Source organism: Delphinus delphis, chromosome 19 (genome assembly GCF_949987515.2).
Source record: "Delphinus delphis chromosome 19, mDelDel1.2, whole genome shotgun sequence".
In the NCBI taxonomy this organism is placed as follows: domain Eukaryota; kingdom Metazoa; phylum Chordata; class Mammalia; order Artiodactyla; family Delphinidae; genus Delphinus; species Delphinus delphis.
The window spans coordinates 33,099,920-33,120,911 of record NC_082701.1 but is presented as its reverse complement, the minus strand read 5'-3'; the positions used below and the strand labels follow the sequence as shown (position 1 = coordinate 33,120,911).

The following is a 20,992-nucleotide window of genomic DNA, read 5'->3' as shown; positions in this document are numbered from 1 at the left end:
AGGAATGGAATTGCATTTTGTTAAGGGAAAAGAAAGTAATTTTGTCTTAGAGATAGTTGTTTCTGGATGGAAAAAAAGAACAAACTAATATGAATACTAATATGGATACAGAAAGTTATGGAAAGTTTATGGAAAAGGAACCCTGAGAAAAGAGTTTTGTGCCTGGTCAGGATTGGCTAAGTTTAGAATAAATTTAACTGAGTAAATTTTAAAAAGTAAGCTGGTGCAAAACCAGAATTTGTTTTTTTTTTTCTCTTTTAAGAGGTCAGTTTTCGTAACATATTGATCTGCTTTTGATAACAGATTGTAAAGTTTATTTTACCTTTAATGAGTAATCTGTTATAACTTTCTGTTTTTGCCTTTGAAATCTTTTGTTATCACTTTGGTTAAGTGAATAACTATTGATTCACAGTGCCCTATGATCCTATTTGACCACGTGTTTTGAAACTTTTTGATATTTTTAATAACAAATTTCCCAAATCAAATTTTAATGTAGTTCCTTTGACCTCTAGCCAACTTTGGGATGCTTCAAAGGACCCTTGAAGCATCCCAAAGAGAGCTATAAACTAATTAGGTTTATTTGGTATGTTAAATTACATGGGAAGCATTGTCAAATGAGTAATAAATCTTCTTAGGTTATACTGTATGAGTCAATGTTATTAATTTATTAATAATTAATATTCTAGAAATTATATGGAATTCCTAAAAAGCGGGTATGTCCTGGTAAAATGTTATCAGTCATAATTTTAGTCATTATTTTAAAATATTGCATGTCGCAGCAGTAATCAAGTTTCTTTGTCAATTGCATTGTAAGCAGGTATTTTTTTTTTCTTTTTGGTTGCACCAGGTCTTATTTGCAGCAGGCAGGCTCCTTTAGTTGCAGCTCAAGGGCTCCTTTAGTTGCGGCTTGCTGGCTCCTTATACGTGGCATGTGAAGTCTTAGGTGCGGCATGCATGTGGGATCTAGTTCCCTGGCCAGGGATTGAACCCAGGCCCCCTGCATTGGGAGCACAGAGTCTTAACCACTGCGCCAACAGGGAAGTCTCTGTAAGCAGGTCTTTAACCATGCCTTCTGTGGTCTTTCATCATTCATAGACAGTTATTGTTTTACTCTGATGTTTTGCAAAAATGCTTCCTCTTCGAGAAGCTCTTTAGCAAGGACATTTTGACAAGCACAGGTTTCTGAAAACTTTTAGATCATACTGCTGAACTGGGTAAGAAATTAAGAATTCTAATGGTAAACCTGATGGCATCATAAAACGGTTAATGAAAAGGATTAGTTATATAGGGCTGTGTGAACTGGTGAATATGTTTATAATTTTTATGGTTTCTGTCTAAAATATTACTAGCTTTTAATCTGTGTTTTCCAGACATAAGGAAACCCTTCCCTTCAAGCTAATTATGAGTTACAGCAACTTGGTAAATTATATGTTTGTAAGCAGAATTGAAACATTTATCTTTTCTCTTTACTTGATTCCTCCAGAGACTGGAAACTCTTCGGTTGCCAGCAACTTAAAAAATCAGGTAAATTAGGAAAGCCATCTCCTAGCAGGTGCAGAAATCTCAGAGTATTTTGGGGACCTTGAAAAGGGAGGAATTCACCCAAATATGTAGATAACTCAGGTGAAATCATTGACAAGCCTTTGCCATGGCTTTCCTGGCCTTGAGAGGCCTTTTAAAAATTCAATCCGAGGTGCCAAATAATAGGTTCCAGCAAAGCCAATTTCAAATGAGCCTGTATGATTAACTACACTTCTGTAAATCATCAGGCCAAGATTTTTGAAGCCAGAATTATTTAGCAAACAAATTAGTCTTAATTTGGCTATATTTGGTAGAAATGAGGGTAATTTTAGAGAGAAAAAGATCATGTTTCTATGGAGAGTAAATTCAAGTTTTGTTAATTGAGGTCTATATTTACTAAGAGCCACTTCCCAAATATCTCCTTATTATTATATTCTTGTAAATTTTAGCTGAATCATTAAAAGGACACTCTAGTTTGTTACTGAAGTTTTTCTCATTAATCCATCTTTGGATGAAGATCATATGCCCCATGACCTGCAACCAGGGGATTATGCATACTGGAGAAGACATCATTTAAAGACTGTCTCCAACCGAGATGGTAGGACCCTCTTCACTAGCTCATGCACAGTGAACCTGAAGGGAATTGACTCTTGGATTAATATTTCCACTTAAAAAGGGCCCCTGAAATGGACTGGCCTATACAGAGCACTGCTGACCTCAAAATCACCTTAAAACAATGCTCAAACAGGAGAAACTACCAGACCACGATGGTAAGAAGAAGACATCCAAAGTAGACAGCTGATCCAAGATGCCAAACCCGGCCTGAATACCAGTTACTTTGATAATTGCTTACACTTGCTTATGAACTAAACGTATTTCACAATCTTAAGCAGAGTTAAAATTAATTGAATTGTTGAGTTTATGGTCAATTACCTATATCCAGTACTTCTGGTTACCTTGGTGGATTTCTCCACTCCAAGGCTCTAATTGGATGGCCCTTAGGAAATTATTCTAGAAGAAAGAAGTTATAGTTCTGTTTGGGCCACTATTGATGTTACTGGATGGGACTCCCTCACTTGGCCAATCAATCATAGTTGCTCTGACCATTGCCATAAATATAAAAGACCCCCCTTATGTTGGGAACAATTCAACCATACTAAGGGTAGCCAGGCTAAATAATACAAGGAAATGTGTCTGGGTGCCTTATGAACGATGCCAGTATATCATTTCCTTTAAAAGTAAGGATTGGTACAGAACAGATTAAGTCAGATGACCTAGGGGTATACTGTGTGGAACCTAATGGAAGTTCTTGGCTTAAATTCTTACTTATAACCTTACAAATACTACTAGCTATATTACTTGTATTCTACCTATTTTATAAGATTGTTTTTTCTTTCCTTACCAGATATGTGACTGAGCCTCTGATAAAATAATAAGAAGGTGACTTAAGGCTGTTGACCAGATATATAGTTCTATACAAGATCAATGATGGTAATAGTGTAACTTTAGATATGGAAAGAAGCATCAAGAGGGAATAATTTCCTGGACCATAACAGACTAGTAAATCAGTGGTCCAGAGACTTTTGGCTATAGTTAATAGGGCCTAGTCCAGTAATAGCACACTGAGTGGCCTATCAGTGAGATCTTTGCCTGGGACAAAATGATGATGAAATGCCTCCCAAACCATGGTCGAATTTATGACCATGAGAGGGCAATGCCAACTAAAAATGGTCACTTGCCATCTGTCACTACAAGTATGATATCACTAGCCAATGCAGTCACTGACTTTTGACACACCCTGAAAAGAGTTCATGGTGGAGATCAGGAATGAGGTACTCCGTGCTCTGGAAGGATCTGGCAGAACAGGTCTTCAGATAGTTAGATATTTTCAGGAGAAGATTTTATGAACCTGATTTCTTGCTTCTTCCTATATCTAGAAAATATCTAGAAAATCACTAAAATCATTAACGGAGACATCTCCTCATGACTAGCAGCAACCTTCTTGTGACTGGCAGCAACCCTGTGCCAGAAATGTGTACTTGATTGCATGTATCCCCCTTCACTAAAATCACATATATACTGACCTCCCTCCACCTCTTTAGAGCAGTTCCTCAGAGATATCTGAGAGGCTTCTCCTGGGCTATAGTCCTCATTTTGCCCCAAAGAAAACTTAACTCACAACTCTCACATTGTGCATTGTTTTTCAGTCGACACCTTCAAACTAAAAATTTAAAATAAAATGTCTTCATTTTTGACAAGCAGCTCTACCACCAGTCTCTGATATCCTATGTCATTCAATGCAGCCGTTGCATCTAAGGTCTCACGAGCGTTGGGTCAAAGACAACTCCAAGGTTTTCTGCATTCCTACGATTCTCCTTTCAATGGAGGATCATTTTGGAAAACACATGTAAAGGAGTGTGACTTTGTGTAAGCCATGGTGTGCTGCATTGTGCTCTAGCACTAAAAGAAAAACAAGATTCACAGTAAAGGTTTGTGCCCACTTATCAAAAAAAGAAAAGCTAGTTTTAGTTTAGTCAGTTTAATTAAAACAGGCATATCTTTAGAGTTTTCAACATTAAATACTTTTATCCTGTGTTTGCTAAAAGTCAAATAAGTTCATGTTACTCCTATTACAGAATTTTTTTTTTATTACAGTCAGCAAGAAAGATAACAAGCTGATGGTTAGCTGTTTAATAGCTCTTGAAATTTTCATGAGTGATCTAAACATAATTGTTATGAAGAAGGAAATTACATAGATGTAAAGAAGATAAAAGTATATAAATAAAGTTTTCAACAACAGTTATGTTCAGTGCTATGTCTACTTAAAAATAGTTTCCAGGGCTTCCCTGGTGGCTCAGTGGTTGAGAGTCCGCCTGCCGATGCAGGGGACACGGGTTCGTGCCCCGGTCCGGGAAGATCCCACATGCCGCAGAGTGGCTGGGCCCGTGAGCCATGGCCACTGAGCCTGCGTGTCCAGAGCCTGTGCTCCGCAACGGGGGAGACCACAAGAGTGAGAGGCAAGCGTACCGCAAAAAAAAAAAAAAAAAAAAATAGTTTCCAAAATCTTTTTGGGACTTCTCAGGCTACATAATCGTGTGAGCCAATTCCTTGTGCTAAATGTTGAATTTGGACATAAATTTGACAAAAAGGGTGGAGGATTTCCTTTGAAACTTGGGGAGGTAAACGGAATAGCTTGAGTCAAAGCACAAGGGAGGTAATAGCTAATAATAGCAAAGATTTATTGACCACTTTCTAAATGCCAGGCACAGTCTGAGCACTTCACACACATTAGATTGATTCATCCTCACACTACTATACATACAAAGACTCCCAGAGGACATGGAACTTTGTCTTTTCCCAGCTATACACTCAATATAGTGAACACACAATATTCAAACTCTCTGCTAAAGGAATGAATGAATCCGTGGTGGAGCAGCAATCCTAAAGCTCCAGGATCTCAATTTGAACCTATGCCAAAAAGATGGATATAAAAATTTATGCTTTATCTTGTGTTCCACCTATTTCTTAACAAGAGTGAGCTTTTGGACAAATGTATTTTTAGAATTTTTAACAGCTAGAATTGTTTTGTGTTTCAGTTATATTTTTGCTTAATCTTACTGATTAAAAATTTAAAAAAATGTTTTTTGCTTCTCCATTCTGTTTGAACACCTTTGGAGGACTTATACAGACTGTCTAGAAGTCCACACAGTAGGAAGGTATTATTGATGTAGCTGCTGGAGGGCAGAGAGGCAGGGGGCAAACAGGATAAGAAGAGAAGTGCTTTTCATTTGCAGGCCAAGAACCTGGAAGTTAAGAAAACCTGATTCCCCCAGGGACAGATATGGAGGTTGGTGGGGGTGAGAGTAGCACCCCAAACCCATTTTTTCTTATCTGTTTCACCTGATTCCTCTCTAGTGGTTCATAAACTGAGAAAAAAGTCAATGGAAACCAAGCAGGACGAAAAGGGTACTTAGAGCTCAGTGAAAGGCACACAGAAACTTTTGTTCTATGTCAAACAGCTTAGGAAGGGCTGGGTCTGTTTCTAAGTGGTCGTGGATTCTGTTTACCAATGAATGTGGAGTTTCATTTTCCCAGGGACAGTCAATAATACTCTTCATTAGGAGCCTTATTTCAGAATGGTGTTGAATAATTGCTGGATTGCTGAAAGTGTCCAAGTAGGAGCTCTCCTTCCACTACACTGCTTGGCTCCTGTCCCCTTCCAGCCACTTCAAGCTCTTGTAAACAGCGTTCATTTTCTATCACAAGTGAGGAAATGTGACTGTGAAACCAAGGTGCCAGGTCCCTAGAGAGGGCCTGCCAGGGAGGCAGTTTCCTCACATCTCATTTTAGTTTGTAACTTGCTGGCGGGGTTGAATAATCGCTGAAGCTCCATGTCTTCCCATCCTATTCTGTTCCACTAACTTATGAAACACCCAGCAACCCACTGGAGGACTAGCAGATCAACCAGATGTTTCCTGAGCAAAGACAGCACACACAGCATCTCATGAGAGGGGAGTGCTGGCGGGCACTCACCCCCTCTGACATCACTGGGTGAGGTAGCCTGCGGGAGAATTTCAAAGCAGAGCAGTTTGGCCAGGGAAGAGCTCAGCTGGCAGCTCTGTGCTGGGATTAACTGACCCGGATAACTATGGAGAGGGAATTAACAATTAAGTGTGTTTATTATCTGGGAAGAATTAGACCCTGCTCTCCCTGATTATCCATGGGCACTAGGAGACCCTCCCCCATGGCTCCCCATGCACAGTCAGGATCACACGTTCACCATGTTGCTTCTCATTCCAGCCTCTTGTTTTCCTGACTTTGCCTGAGGTTGATGTGGGACAAGCTCAACTGATTGCAAAGAACAGCAATGAAATACTAATAATTATTAATAATAAATCAACTAATTCTTCTTCCCCAAAAACATAGGGGAGATCAAATCCTAAAAAATCTGATTTCAAATCATCTCCCTATAGATCACTGTCTTGTCAGATTCAGGGTGTTAAGAACCAATAAAATAACATTTTTTTTTTTTTTTTTGTGGTATGTGGACCTCTCACTGTTGTGGCCTCTCCCGTTATGGAGCACAGGGTTCGGACGCGCAGGCTCAGCGGCCATGGCTCATGGTTCCAGCTGCTCCGCGGCATGTGGGATCTTCCTGGACCGGGGCACGAACCCGTGTCCCCTGCATCAGCAGGCGGACTCTCAACCACTGTGCCACCAGGGAAGCCCAATAACATAATTTTTTAATATAGGGAATATAGGTATGGAATTGGCAGCTTCCCTTTAGAAAGGTCATCAAGAGTAAATCATAACAAATAAATAAGTAGAATGCATGTACCATTTGCTGTCACTGTGATCTCATAAGTAAAAGGTTAATTCAACCTCCTTGACTCAAATCCCTCCAAGAAATTTTCTTCACACTCCTCAAATCCAAACTTCTGAGACCTGAAAAGTGCCATATGATCTAGGATCTGACCCCTGCCTACTTTATAAGCTCCACCTCCTCCTCTTCTTATTCCTCTCCAGCCTTTTCTCTGTCCCTCAAACAAGCCCTGGTCTTTGCATTTGCTGTTCCCAACATCTGCAGTGCTCTTCCCCCAGATCTGTAGACAGCGGCCTCCTGTGGTGGGCAGCTTTCTGACTGGACTCCCAGGGACCTACCTCCTGGGATTCATGTCTGTGTGATCCCCTCCCTTGTGTGTGAGCTGGACCTAGTGACTTGCTTCTAAAGAACAGACAAGAATAGACCTGCTGTAAAGAAGAGCAAAAGCAATGGGATGTCATCCAGAGATTAGGTTATGAAGGACTCTGATGTCCTTTTTACTCTCTCTCTGTGGCTCTTCTCACTTGCTCTGATGAAGCGAGTTGCCATTTGTGAGCTGCTCTCTGCAGAGACTGACGTGACAAAGAACAGAGGGTGGTCACTTGACCAGTAGCCAGTTACGAGCTGAGACCCTCCATCCAACAGTTTGGGAGGAACTGAGTCCTGCCAGCAACCTCTTCAGTAAGACTGCAGAGGATCCTTCCCTGTCCTCTCTGGCTTTGCGAGGACTGCAGTCCCAGAGGTCACCTTGACTGCAGCCTCATGAGAGACGCTGAGCCAGACACCGGGACCAACTCAGCCACACCTAGGGCCCAGACACACTGAAACCCAGAGATAATAAGTGTTGGTACATTTGGTATAGGAGTGATAGTTGACTAATCCTCTACCTCACTTCACTCAGGTCTCTGCTCAAATGTCTCCTAACTCACCTTCAAAACCAACCAATCCCACAAAACTGATCACACATTATCCTCTCTCCCCTTACCCATCTGAATTTTTCATTCTGGAAATTTTCACCACTTACATTTATATTATATATTTATTTATTAGCTGGCTTCCCTACTAGAGTGAATATTCACGGAACATCATGTATGTCATTTTGCTGCTGGAAAAAATGATTGTATATTTGCACTGGTAGTGCTCAGGTTTATTTGAAAAATACTTATTGTAGGGCTACTTTATACCAGGTCCAGTGACATAGGTTATTTATCCCTGTTCCCTGGTATCTGGGTCAATTAATTTAGTCTCGGCTAATTATTTTTTTTCTTGTTATTGTTATTAAATTACTCTGTTTTGATAATGCACCTTTCTATACCTTTAACTGAGTATTTAATTAAAATGTCAATATTTTTTCAAGGCCAGAGCTTGTACATGCTTGACTGAAGTCCAGCGTAGGGTGATCATAATTATTTGAAAAGTTCTTATTTCACACTCTGCCGAAGTCTAACTTCCTGGTACTTTCCTCTATTGACCTTAGCTTTGCTTTCAGAATTAATAAATAACATAACTATTCTGTTTCCACCAGCCCAGTTCTAATCATTCCATTAACTCTATTTCTTTGGGTGTAAGTTCTGCTTGTTGAATTTATTGTCTTTTTTACACTGTAGACTTTTCTTGCATGTTTGATGTTTCCTCATTTGGTGTTCACCTTTGCCGTTGAGATTCCAATTCAACTTTATGCTTCCTTAGAGGAGGTGTGAGAGCTACTGCTGAGGTTCACTGTCCCCCGGTTTCCAGTGGGAGCGGGCAGGCCCATGGTGCCATTAGCCAGGCCTCCAGGGACCGTCTCCTGCATCACCTGACCTAGGAACTGCCTTGTGTATCTGCCTGAAGCTCCCACAGTCACTCTTCTGATCTCAAGGCAGATTCCTCTACCCCTGGTGTATGTGTGTGTGTGGTCTACGGTGGTTAATTGGCCCGACTACTTTCCTACTCTCATGAGAGATGCCAGAGATAGACAGCCTCTGAGCGTGGATCATCTGTACTGTTTCCCGTCTTTACAACTAAGTTCTTCCACAGGAGTCCTGACCTCTAGCTTTCTCTCAAGTTTATCTCATCTGTTTGCTGTCTGTTTCTGGGCCACAAAGTATAACAATTCTTATGTGGAAATCCTTATGCTTTAATTCTTATGTATGTGTTTAGGTTCATATATTTTACATATTTAAAATATGAAATATGACTTATTTATATTAGTATGTATACATATGTATATGTATATGTAGTCAGCTTAGCTACCATTTTGAAACCAGTATCACTACTTCCTTTCTTTCAGCCCTTCAAATATTTGGAGATCATTATCACATTCTCCCTTATTCTCTCCTCCTTAGTCTAAAAATATCATGTTCCTCTAACAATTCAAATCTCCAATAATTTTCTGACTTTTTAATCACCATAAACTCCTTTCTGTATTCCAGTAGACACGTAAGATTCATTCAATAGCACTAGATGTATCCCAGTGTGAGAGGAATACTCAGAGTACAATGGGACTATTACTTCTTGTAATGTATATATTTTTTCTGTACTGGTAAGTCTGGTTTATCTTTTTAACCACATATTTATACTACTGGCTCCTCATGATCCATTTCCTTTCCATTCCTCTTCCACAGTTTAAATACATAAACTCTGCCAAGCAACAGCTGCCCCTCCTCTACTTGTGTAATTGATCACTAACTAATATGAAAGACTTCACATTAGTCTCTACTGAGTTTTACCATGTTCATTTTAAGTTCTCCACACCCTCTTGAAGTGTGTCAGGCTATTCAGAAAGAGTAGCTTCAGTTTATTCTTATCTTTACTAGATTGACTATCCTCTGATATATTGATCCCAGGAGAATTGTTTCCTTCCATCTATGGAACATGTTTTCCTCTCATTAACTTTTCTTAGAGCATACTATATTATCTTCTTTAGCTAAATCCCATTTTTACTCACTGGGATTTTGTCATCCGTTCATTCAATAAAGATTTATCAAGGGCCAACTCTGTGCCAAGAGTCACACTGGGCATTGGCTACACAGAGAGAAACAAACGTGGTTCTTGACTTCATGGAACTTATGGTATAATATTCACAGTTGTATAATGGTTTGTAGACTTAATATTATAATTGCTAGTTTTTATATACTCAGAAGTTTATTTCTTTTTAAAGTACCAATCTTGACAAAGGAAAAACAGTGCAATGTTAACTGTAGAATCTAGGTGGTGGATAGATGGATGTTCACTGTACATTTCTTTCTACTTTTCTGTATATTTGATAATAAAGTTTTGGGATAAATTTTGCCTATCCTTCACAATCTGTATTTCTTTTATAGAAATATAGCTATAGATAGCTTTACTTGCTTTTATGAACTTCCAGATATCACAGCCTTGATTGCACAGGGTTCCTGGGAGAAACAGTAACGTAATAGAAAGAACACGCACAGTGAAGATGGACTAGGACTCAAATTCGGAGCCCAGCACCTGCTGGCTCTTTGCCTCCTGACAAGTCACTTAATGTCTCTGAGCCTCAATTTTCCTCATCCCTTAAATGGGATAATAATATTCACACCCCAAGTTGTTGTGAAAAGTAAATAAAATTAGGTACATAATCAGTTAGTATATTTAAAATGCATCTGCCCCTCTTCCACTACTTTTTCACTTAGCCACCTTACACATAACCATTATTTCCTTCCTTAAAAATCTGAATTAAGTGATTAATACCCGTTCATCTTTTTTTCTTTCTTTAACTTTTGAAGAATAAAATTCTTAGAAACTCACATCCATAACATATTATTAGATGTTTTTGTCTAGCAAATAATGGTGTCAGAAGAAGTGAATTCATCCATCACCCTCAAATTTCTTTTTGTTCAGGTATGGGATTGATGTTAAGGAAATGCCATTCATATCCAAACCAAGGGGTCTGAAATTGCTTTATTGCCAATGGTTGTCTTGATTTAGCATGTTTATGCTATTGTCTGTATGTCCTAATTCTTCTGTCTACAGTGTTATCTTTTCTTTACGAAACTGCAGAAGCCTTGCACTTCTTCAGAGCAAGTTCAATGCTCCAGTAACATCTTCCTGAATCCCTTTCTCCAGGTTTTACTCATGATATTTCCTCTGTATCATGTCATATCTCAAAATATCTTGCATCATTTACTACTAGATGGTAAGCACAATGCAGCCAGAGGAAAGCACTCTTCTATCTTTCTATTCCCAGTGTACAGGACTGGGAACAGCCAGTAGGCACTTGTTAGAGATAATTCATGGAAGCCTGTGTGGATAAATGACTAGAGTTCATTGTCCTTTGGCATCAGGGTTCATCCTCTAAGAAATGAGAGAGATAGCCAGATGCCTTAAAAAGTGTATTTGAGCACTAAAATGCTATGATTCTTAGATGTTGTATTATGCTACTCAAATGCAGTAGACTTTAAAAAAAATATTCCAAGTATTAATCTTAATGCCAGAGCTTTCTGTATGGTCAGAAGCTTCTGGATTTTTTAAGCAACTGGAATTTGGATGCTTATGCCCCTGTCTCTGACTCTTTGCCTGTAATTGCACCAAGGATATGGCTGAGTTGATATATCTGTCATTCCTGACGTGTCCCCCACTCCAAACAAACAAAAATTCTTCTCTTCATCTCTTTCACTTCCATATCCCAGATTACCTGGCTTAGAACACCCCTTCTGTCCTGACTGAAGAAGTTTGAGTGGATTCATGTATCCTGGACGCTGCTGGGTCTCTACATAAGTGTTAAGATGATGCTGGCTTTCAGACTTTCAGACGCTTTAATCCCCCAATGGCTGCTGCGTCCAGTTGCTTGGAAGACATTGAAATTCTACCCTATAATATTGTGATCTTCCACTAATTATTGGCGATAATCAGCAACACTCAGGGAGGATGAGGAAGCATGTCAGGGAAGTGCAAAACTTCATATTTCACCCATCACTCCTCACCCTTTAAGTTCCAGCCGTGCTGAACGTATTTAATATGCTCAGTGCTCTACACTGTCATTCAATAATTTCCCTGTACTTCACACACTCTTCAAATCCTCTCTACCTTTTTTGTCTGCTAAAGCTTATTCATCCTCTGAGTCTCAGCTGAAAATATCACCTCTACAGGAGTCTCCTGATTCTCCTATTATAACGCTTACTACACTGTTTGGCAATTGTCTGATTATTGTGTGTTCTCTTCACTTACCTGTAAGATTCATATGGAAGAATATGCCATCTTTCTTGTTTATTGTTGTAGCCCTAAAACTTAGTACAGTGCCTGACATATAGTAGTTGCTCCTGTATCTACTGAATGAATTAATGAATGTAGGAGTCCCTGCTCTCATGGGGATTGAAATGTTATAAGATACACAAGATAAGCACACAAATAACCAGTATATCTGTGCCTCTTCTTTACAATTGCCAAGGAATCTGTGGAGTTAGTGTTTTTCTCTTTTTACAGAAAGGAAAATTTAGGCTTAGAAGTTATATAATTTCCCAAGATGACTCTACAGGTAGAAAGTGGCAGAAATGGATTTAAACTCTAGTCTTCTGATAGCCAATTAAGTGCTCCCTATATAATGTTGCAACAATATGAAGCAAGTGTTACAAAATTTTACTTCATTTCATAAGTGGGAGAATTCACTCCTAGATAAGGTGACATTTGAGCTTGAATCTGAAAGATGAATCAGCTTTTTTTAAAAGAATTATTTTCAATTATGAAAACATAACCCTTATGTGTTATAATAAATTCAACTAATACAGACATATTTAATGCAAAAGTCAAAGTTCACCTTACTGTTGCTTTAATTACATTCCTAAAATATAGCCATCATAAACCATACCTGTGTATATAGACATGATATGGTGGTTTTGTTTTATTTGTTTTAAAAGGAATCACACTATAAGTACTGTTCTGCAGCCTCTTTCTTTTTAACTTCAATACCACTTGGACAAACTTCCATCTGGTATATTTATACTTACCTGCTGTACTTTTAACTGCTGCATTTCATTTCTTTGTAGGAATGATCTATAATTTGTTTAACCAATCTCCTGTTGTAGGCATTTAAGTGGCTTCTTGTTTTCTCTTCTACAAATATTTCTGCAATAATTCTCTAATATATATATATATATATATATATATATATATATATATATATATATCCCCTGGCTTTCATTAAAGATTTTCTGTCCATCAATTCCTAAAACTAGGATTTCTTGTGTCATGGGTTATAAGCCTTTTAAATTGTGAACAAAACTGACAAAAATACACAGAATGCAAAAAGTTGGAAGTGGGAAGACAAAAAACATTCAAGGTGGGGAATGTCACATAAACAAATGTACCGAGAAGCCTAAATCACAATCCTTTATTTCTCCCAAGAAGTTTCAGCATTTTGACCCTTTGTGTGAGCTCGAATGACAAATTCCAGCTCCTTCCAAGTGACTACAAGCTATTTGTCAGTCTCTTTTTATCCTCCCCCTGTCCTTTCAGTGATGAACTCCCTAGAGATTAAACATTCTCATTAGTAATCTTACCACTAGACTCCCTGAGAACCAAAGTTTGGTGCCTTTTTTTTTTTTTTAATCTTTATTGGAGTATAATTACTTCACAATACCGTGTTAGTTTCTGTTGCACAACAAAGCGAATCAGCCATATGCATACACGTGTCCCCATATCCCCTCCCTCTTGAGCCTCCCTTCCGTCCTCCCTATCCCATCCCTCTAGGTCATTGCAAAGCACTGAGCTGATCTCCCTGTGCTATGCTGCTGCTTCCCACCAGCCAACTATTTTCTTAATGACTCCTCACCACACACAGACCCCTCATTGTGCTATTCACAATTTCCAGATGAAACCAAAAGCTTGATTCAACCGTAGTCAAAGAAAAAAGAATTCTGCACAATTCCGCAAACATACACACATTAACACTCCACTTTCCACCAGCAACTGAAACTTAAAATTGAATGATCATGGCATGTGATGTTTCCAAAGAGCTACCCCCTTGCCTTCAGTTTTATTAAAGGCACAAACGTGCAGTTGCATTTAATGGTGTTTACTTGGAAGGATGCGATGTTTACCCTTGGAAACGTATTATGCATCTCTCACCTTACAGTGAACAAACGGGCGTTGTAATTTCATGTAGTCTAACTGCTTGCTTAAATTTATGTCTGCACTCAAATGAGAAAAATCCTTGAGTATCAGTCATCTTTGAATCCAAGGGACTTATTCATAGAGCATGTGGGGCTCTATTCATAAATGATTTATGTCTTTGCATAAAAGGGAGTGGAGGGTGTGTGTGTGTGTGTGCTGCTCAGAACCATCAACTGCCTCTCCTGAGTAATTTACACAAGATCAATATTTATCAAAGTGAGCCAAGAATTGTGCCATACTCTCTGAGTTCTAAATACTACCTTTATAGTTCCTTTATCCATAGAAGAGAGCACGACAAATTGAAATGTTTGCACAAAACCTACTTAAAGTTTTTCTCACTTGGTTTCTGTTGCTTTAGATGCAATGTGATGCTTTGGCTGAAACTGCAGATTTCTGTCATGGATGTTGCTTATGACTAACACATAGTAGATATTCAAAAACGTATTTGTTGAGTAAATGAGTAAAGAGAAATAAGCAAACATTGTTGTCACTGTTCACAAAGGGGAAAGAGGGTTGCCCGCTGAATGTATTATTTTAATATATTTTAACTAAGAACCTGCTAGGCATTTTGCATTGAATAGGACACAGTTGTTACTTGGAATAATATTCTAGCCATATGTGTCAATAATTAAAAACATAATCATGAAAAATGCTATATTCTCTACTAAAGGTTAAAAATGTGTTCTGGAGATCCAGAGGAAGGATCAACTAATTCTGCTCAGAGAAGTTTAGGAAAGATTAAGAGTCTGTAGGAGTTAAACAGGCTTGTGGTGAATGGGGAAGGGAATTTTAGGAGGAAGTAATGGCATGAACAAAAGAAACATAAAAGACCTTCAGATTGCATAAATGGGATGTGTTGCCATGAGCGATTAGAGGACTTGTGTCAGTAATGACAAGTCTGAACTTTTCTATTAGAATTGGATTATAAAAGGCCTTACACACTCAACCAGTGAGCTGTTACTTGTTCTGTAAGCAAGATAAGACTCATAGATTTTTAAACATGGAAGTGACATAATCAGATTTCCTGCAGTGATATATCTCTGGTGGCACAATCTATACTATCTACATACCATCTGGTGGAGAAGGATAGAGAGGAGAGGACAAATGGGATTCCACTTGCTTCTCAAGTCTACTAGTGTCTCTATGGAATGCTGCTTTGAGAAGGACTTCAGAACTGCATCTGGACTCAGCAGGAAAGTCTCCAGTAATAAAGAAGTAATGTTTGTCATTAGTGTAAGAAGGAAAAGAAGAGAAAGTGGCAGCAGGCATAACCTAACCATTTGCCATTCCTGAATTAGCAGGATGTTGGGAAAGTCTAGGTGAGAGATCCTAAATCCTAATTTATGGCAATCTCAGTGTGTAAGTGGGAGATGACAGGAGCATATTTAAATATTTTATACTATACTATATATATACTAAATACATTAAACATGCTAATAAACATTATATATATATATATATATATATATATATATATATATATATATATATATATATATATATATATACACACTCCTGCATATAGAGGACTTCATGAATCATGTGAGTTTTAAGATAAAAGAATAGAGGATAACTTTATAAAGTTTGTAGTTTAAGACAGGATCCTGGGAAAAGCAGCCATCATTAATTAGAAAGGAGATACAAGCAGGAAAGTAAGTTGAGAGTGGTAAGGAGGTGAAAAGGAAGGTGATGACTTCATTATTGGGCATAATAATTTCTAGGTGCACAGAGGATATCCAGAGAGAGGTGCTCAGTAAAGTGTTTGAAGTCTGGGGTTGAAGCCCAGATGAATGTTCTGGAATAGATATATAATTCTATTTCTAGAATCTTGGGATTCTTCAGAATATGAGCAGCATTGCATGCACTACATGGATATTATCTCTCAATAAGAAATCCTGATGAACACCAACATTTAGATAATGGACAGAAGACAAGGAAGATCCATGTGGATTATTTAAAACATCCACAAATAGTATTTATAACTTGAGAAAAATATGTAATTGTCTCTCAACCTTTCATTATTACCCACATGGAGAAACAAAAGGGATTTTTATTTTTGACCCTGAAGGACTAGCTTGTTTCAGACCAACTGTCCTGCAGAGAATAATGGGAAAAGGTAGATTAAATTTTTTACAATCTTGTTGAAAACATGGGAAACCTACAGAGAAAGTGGTGATTTAGGAGCTAAAAAAATCCATGGATAAGTGCAAATAGATGAGCTTGATATTAAGGCTTTACATTTTCTCTTGAGGTTTTTGCTAGCTTATAAGTCAAAGCAAAGAAGCTGAGGAGCTAAGCAGAGTTCAGGCAGTCTTATGGAGGCTGTGAAGCAAAATATAGAATTCAGAACCTCCCAAGGAACAGATGCTTCATAAATACCACAGATTTTCAGATGGTACCAGGACCAGGACTAGAGTGAAGAAAATTAGGTGTGTATGGTACAAAGTTTTAGGATGAACTCACTTGTTAAATCCTGTGCCCTGCATGCCTCACCCCATCCTGACTCTTTAAGGACACTTGAAGTGCTATCTACAAGTAGTAAACAAAATCTGGAGTTAGTTCATCCTTCACAAAGGCCAGTTCTAAAAGAGATCAATCCATAATTGTACCATGACCTGCCTCTACTATAGTTGCCTGATAGAGGTAAAATTTTATCCTCTCTGTAGGAAAAGAATATCATCTAGAAACTCATATTAAACTATATTTTTTTCTGACAAGATGCCTTTCAAGAAATTTACTAGGTATGTAAGGATATAAAATGCAATGCTTAAAAAAACAATAATAAAAACAGGCAAAAGTGGCAGACCCATAGGAAATTCAGACCTTGATTTATAAGATGTAAACTTGGGACAGACCTTCAAGATGGTGCAGGAGTAAGATGTGGAGATCACCTTCCTCCCCACAAATACATCAGAAATACATCTACATGCGGAACAACTCCTACAGAACACCTACTGAATGCTGGCAGAAGACCTCAGACCTCAGCAGGGTGCAGGGAGAGCTGACTTCAGGACATTGGTCCACCAGAGACCTCCCAGCTCCATGTAATATCAAATGGCAAAAGCTCTCACAGAGATCTCCATCTCAATGCTAAGACCCAGCTCCACTCAACAAACAGCAAGCTAGAGTGCTGGACACCCTATGCCAAACAACTAGCAAGAAAGGAACACAACCCCATCCATTAGCACAGAGTCTGCCTAAAATCATAATAAGGTCACAGAAACCCCCAAATAGAGCAGCAGATGTGGTCCTGCCCACCAGAAAGACAAGATCCAGCCTCATCCTCCACAATACAGGCACTAGTCCCCTCCACCAGGAAGCCTACACAACCCACTGAACCAACCAGAGCCACTGGGGGCAGACACCAAAAACAATGTGAACTATGAACTGAAGCCTGCGAAAAGGAGACCCAAAACACAGTAAGTTAAGCAAAATGAGAAGATAGAGAAACACACAGCAGTTGAAGGAGCAAGGTAAAAACCCACCAGACCAAACAAATGAAGAGGAAATAGGCAGTCTACCTGAAAAAGAATTCAGAGTAATGATAGTAAAAGTGATCCAAAATCTTGGAAAGAGAATGGAGAAAATATAAGAAACGTTTAACAAGGACCTAGAAGAACTAAAGGGAAACAAACAATGATGAACAACACAATAAATGAAATTAAAAATTTTCTAGAAGGAATCAATAGCAGAATAACTGAGGCAGAAGAACAGATAAGCGACCTAGAAGATAAAACAGTGGAAATAACTACCACAGAGCAGAATAAAGAAAAAATAATGAAAAGATGTGAGGACAGTCTTAGAGACCTCTGGAACAACATTAAACATACCAACATTTGAATTATAGGGGTCCCAGAAGAGGAAGAGAAAAAGAAAGGGACTGAGAAAATATTTGAAGACATTATAGTTGAAAACTTCCCTAATATGAGAAAGAAAATACCAAGTCCAGGAAGCACAGAGATTCCTATACAGGGTAAATCCAAAGAGAAACATGCCAGGACTATTTTTTTTTTTTTTTTTTTTTTTTTTTTAGGTATGCGGGCCTCTCACTGTTGTGGCCTCTCCTGTTGCATAGCACAGGCTCCGGATGCACAGGCTCAGTGGCCATGGCTCACAGGCCCAGCTGCTCTGCAGCATGTGGGATCTTCCTGGACCGGGGCACGAACCCATGTCCCCTGCATTAGCAGGCGGACTCTCAACCACTGTGCCATCAGGGAAGCCCTGCCAGGACATATATTAATCAAACTATCAAAAATTAAATACAAAGAAAAAATATTAAAAGCAGCAAGGGAAAAACAACAAATAACATACAAGAGAAACCCCATTAGGTTAAAAGCTGATCTTTCAGCAGAAACTCTGCAAGCCAGAAGGGAGTGGCAGGACATATTTACAGTGATGAAAGGGAAAAACCTACAACCAAGATTACTCTACCCAGCAAGGATCTCATTCAGATTCGACAGAGAAATTCAAGCCTTTACAGTCAAGCCGAAGCTAAGAGAATTAAGCACCACCAAACCAGCTTTACAACAAATGCTAAAGGAAATTCTCTATGCAGGAAACATAAGAGAAGGAAAAGACCTACAATAACGAACACAAACAATTAAGAAAATGGCAATATGAACATACATATTGACAACTACCTTAATTGTAAATGGATTAAATGCTCCAACCAAAAGACACAGACTGGCTGAAGGGATACAAAAACAAGAACCGTATATATGCTGTCTAAAAGAGACCCACTTCAAACCTAGGGACACAAACAGACTGAAAGTGAGGGGATGGAAGAAGATATTCCATGCAAATGGAAATCAGAAGAAAGCTGGAGTAGCAATTCTCATATCAGACAAAATAGACTTTAAAATAAAGACTATTACCAGAGACAAAGAAAGACCCTAGATAATGATGAAGGGATCAATCCAAGAAGAAGATATAACAATTGTAAATATTTATGCACCCAATATAGGAGCACCTCAATACATAAGGCAAATGCTAACAGCCTTAAAAGGGGAAATCAACAGCAACTCAATAATAGTAGGGGACATTAACACCCCACTTTCACCAATGGACAGATCATCCAAAATGAAAATTAATAAGGAAACACAAGCTTTAAATGACACAATAAACAAGATGGACTTTATTGATCTTTATAGGACATTCCATCCAAAAGCAACAGAATACACTTTCTTCTCAGGTGCTCATGGGACATTCTCGAAGATAGATCATATCTTAGGTCACAAATCAAGCCTTGGTAAATTTAAGAAAATTGAAATCATATCAAGTATCTATTTCAAAGCACAACACTATGAGACTAGATGTCAATTAGAGGAAAAAATCTGTAAAAAATACAAACACATGGAGGCTAAACAATACACCACTAAAACCAAGAGATCACTGAAGAAATCAAAGAGGAAATCAAAAATTACCTAGAAACAAATGACAATGAAAATATGATAACCCAAAACCGATGGGATGCAGCAAAAGCAGTTCTAAGATGGAAGTTTATAGCAATACAATCCTACATTAAGAAACAAGAACCATCTCAAATAAACAACCTAACCTTCCTAAAGCGATTAGAAGAAGAACAACAAAAGATCCCCAAAGTTAGCAGAAGGAAAGAAAACATAAATATCAGATCAGAAATAAATGAAAAAGAAATGAAGGAAACAATAGCAAAGATCAATAAAACTAAAAGCTAGTTCCGTGAGAAGATAAACAAAATTGAAAAACCACTAGCCAGACTAATCAAGCAAAAAAGGGAGAAGACTCAAATCAATAGAATTAGAATTGGAAAGGGATAAGTAACAACTGACACTGCAGAAATACAAAGGATCATGAGGGATCACTGCAAGCAGCTATATGTCAATAAAATGGACAACCTGGAAGAAATGGACAAATTCTTAGAAAAGCACAACCTACCAAGCCTGAACGAGGAAGAAATAGAAAATATAAACAGACCAATCACAATAACTGAAATTGAGACTGTGATTAATAATATTCCAACAAACAAAAGCCCAGTACCAGAAGGCTTCACATGCGAATTCTATCAAACATTTAGAGAAGAGCTAACACCTATTCTTCTCAAACTTTCCAAAATATATCGGGGGGAGGAACACTCCCAAACTCACTCTACGAGGCAACCATCATCCTGATACCAAAACCAGGCAAAGTTGTCACAAAGAATCAAAACTACAGACCAATATCACTGATGAACATAGATGCAAAAATCCTCAACAAAATACTAGCAAACAGAATCCAACAGCACATTAAAAGGATCATACACCATGAACAAGTGGAGTTTATCCCAGGAATGCAAGGATTCTTCAACATATGCAAATCAATCAATGTGATACGCCATATTAACAAATTGAAAGAGAAAAAAATGATCATCTCAATAGGTGCAGAAAAATTCAACACCCATTATAATAAAAGCCCTCCAGAAAGTAGGCATAGAGGGAACTTACCTCAACATAATAAAGACCATATATGACAAACCCAGAGCCAACATCCTCCTCAATGGTGAAAAAGTGAAACCATTTCCACTAAGATGAGGAGCAAGACAAGGTTGCCCACTCTCACCACTGTTATTCAACATAGTTTTGGAAGTTTTAGCCACAGCAGAGAAGAAAAGGAAAGAAAAGGAATCCAACTTGGAAAAGAAGTAAAGCTTTCACTGTTTTCAGATGACATGATACTATACATAGGGAATCCTAAAGAAGATACCAGAAAACTATTAGAGGTAATCAATGAATTTGATAAAGTAGCAGGATATAAAATTAATGCACAGAAATCTCTTTCATTTATATTCACTAATAATGAATATCTGAAAGAGAAATTAAGGGAACACTCCCATTTACCATTGCAACAAAAAGAATAAAATACCTAGGAATAAACCTACCTAAGGAGACAAAAAACCTGTATGCATTAAACTATAAGACACTGATGAAAGAAATTAACAAATGTAGATATATACCATGTTCTTGGATTGGAAGAATCAACATTGTTCAAATGACTATACTACCCAAGCTATCTAAAGATTCA

General features: G+C 38.2%; 1 protein-coding gene across 8 annotated transcripts in view; it reads left to right on the top strand.

The window, feature by feature from the left end:
- LOC132414796 (phosphatidylcholine transfer protein) overlaps positions 1 to 20,992 on the top strand; it is a 161,466-nt gene that overhangs the window by 91,008 nt on the left and 49,466 nt on the right. For 5 of the 8 annotated variants that reach the window (XM_059997681.1, XM_059997680.1, XM_059997682.1 and 2 more), the window contains one exon: positions 1,484 to 10,117. The exons of 1 other annotated variant lie outside the window; for it this stretch is intronic. The gene's annotated coding sequence lies outside the window, so the exon portion shown is untranslated. Of the gene's footprint in view, positions 1 to 1,483; positions 10,118 to 20,992 lie in introns of those variants that run through there. 2 more of the 8 variants (XM_059997686.1, XM_059997683.1) reach the window with 2 other exon arrangements.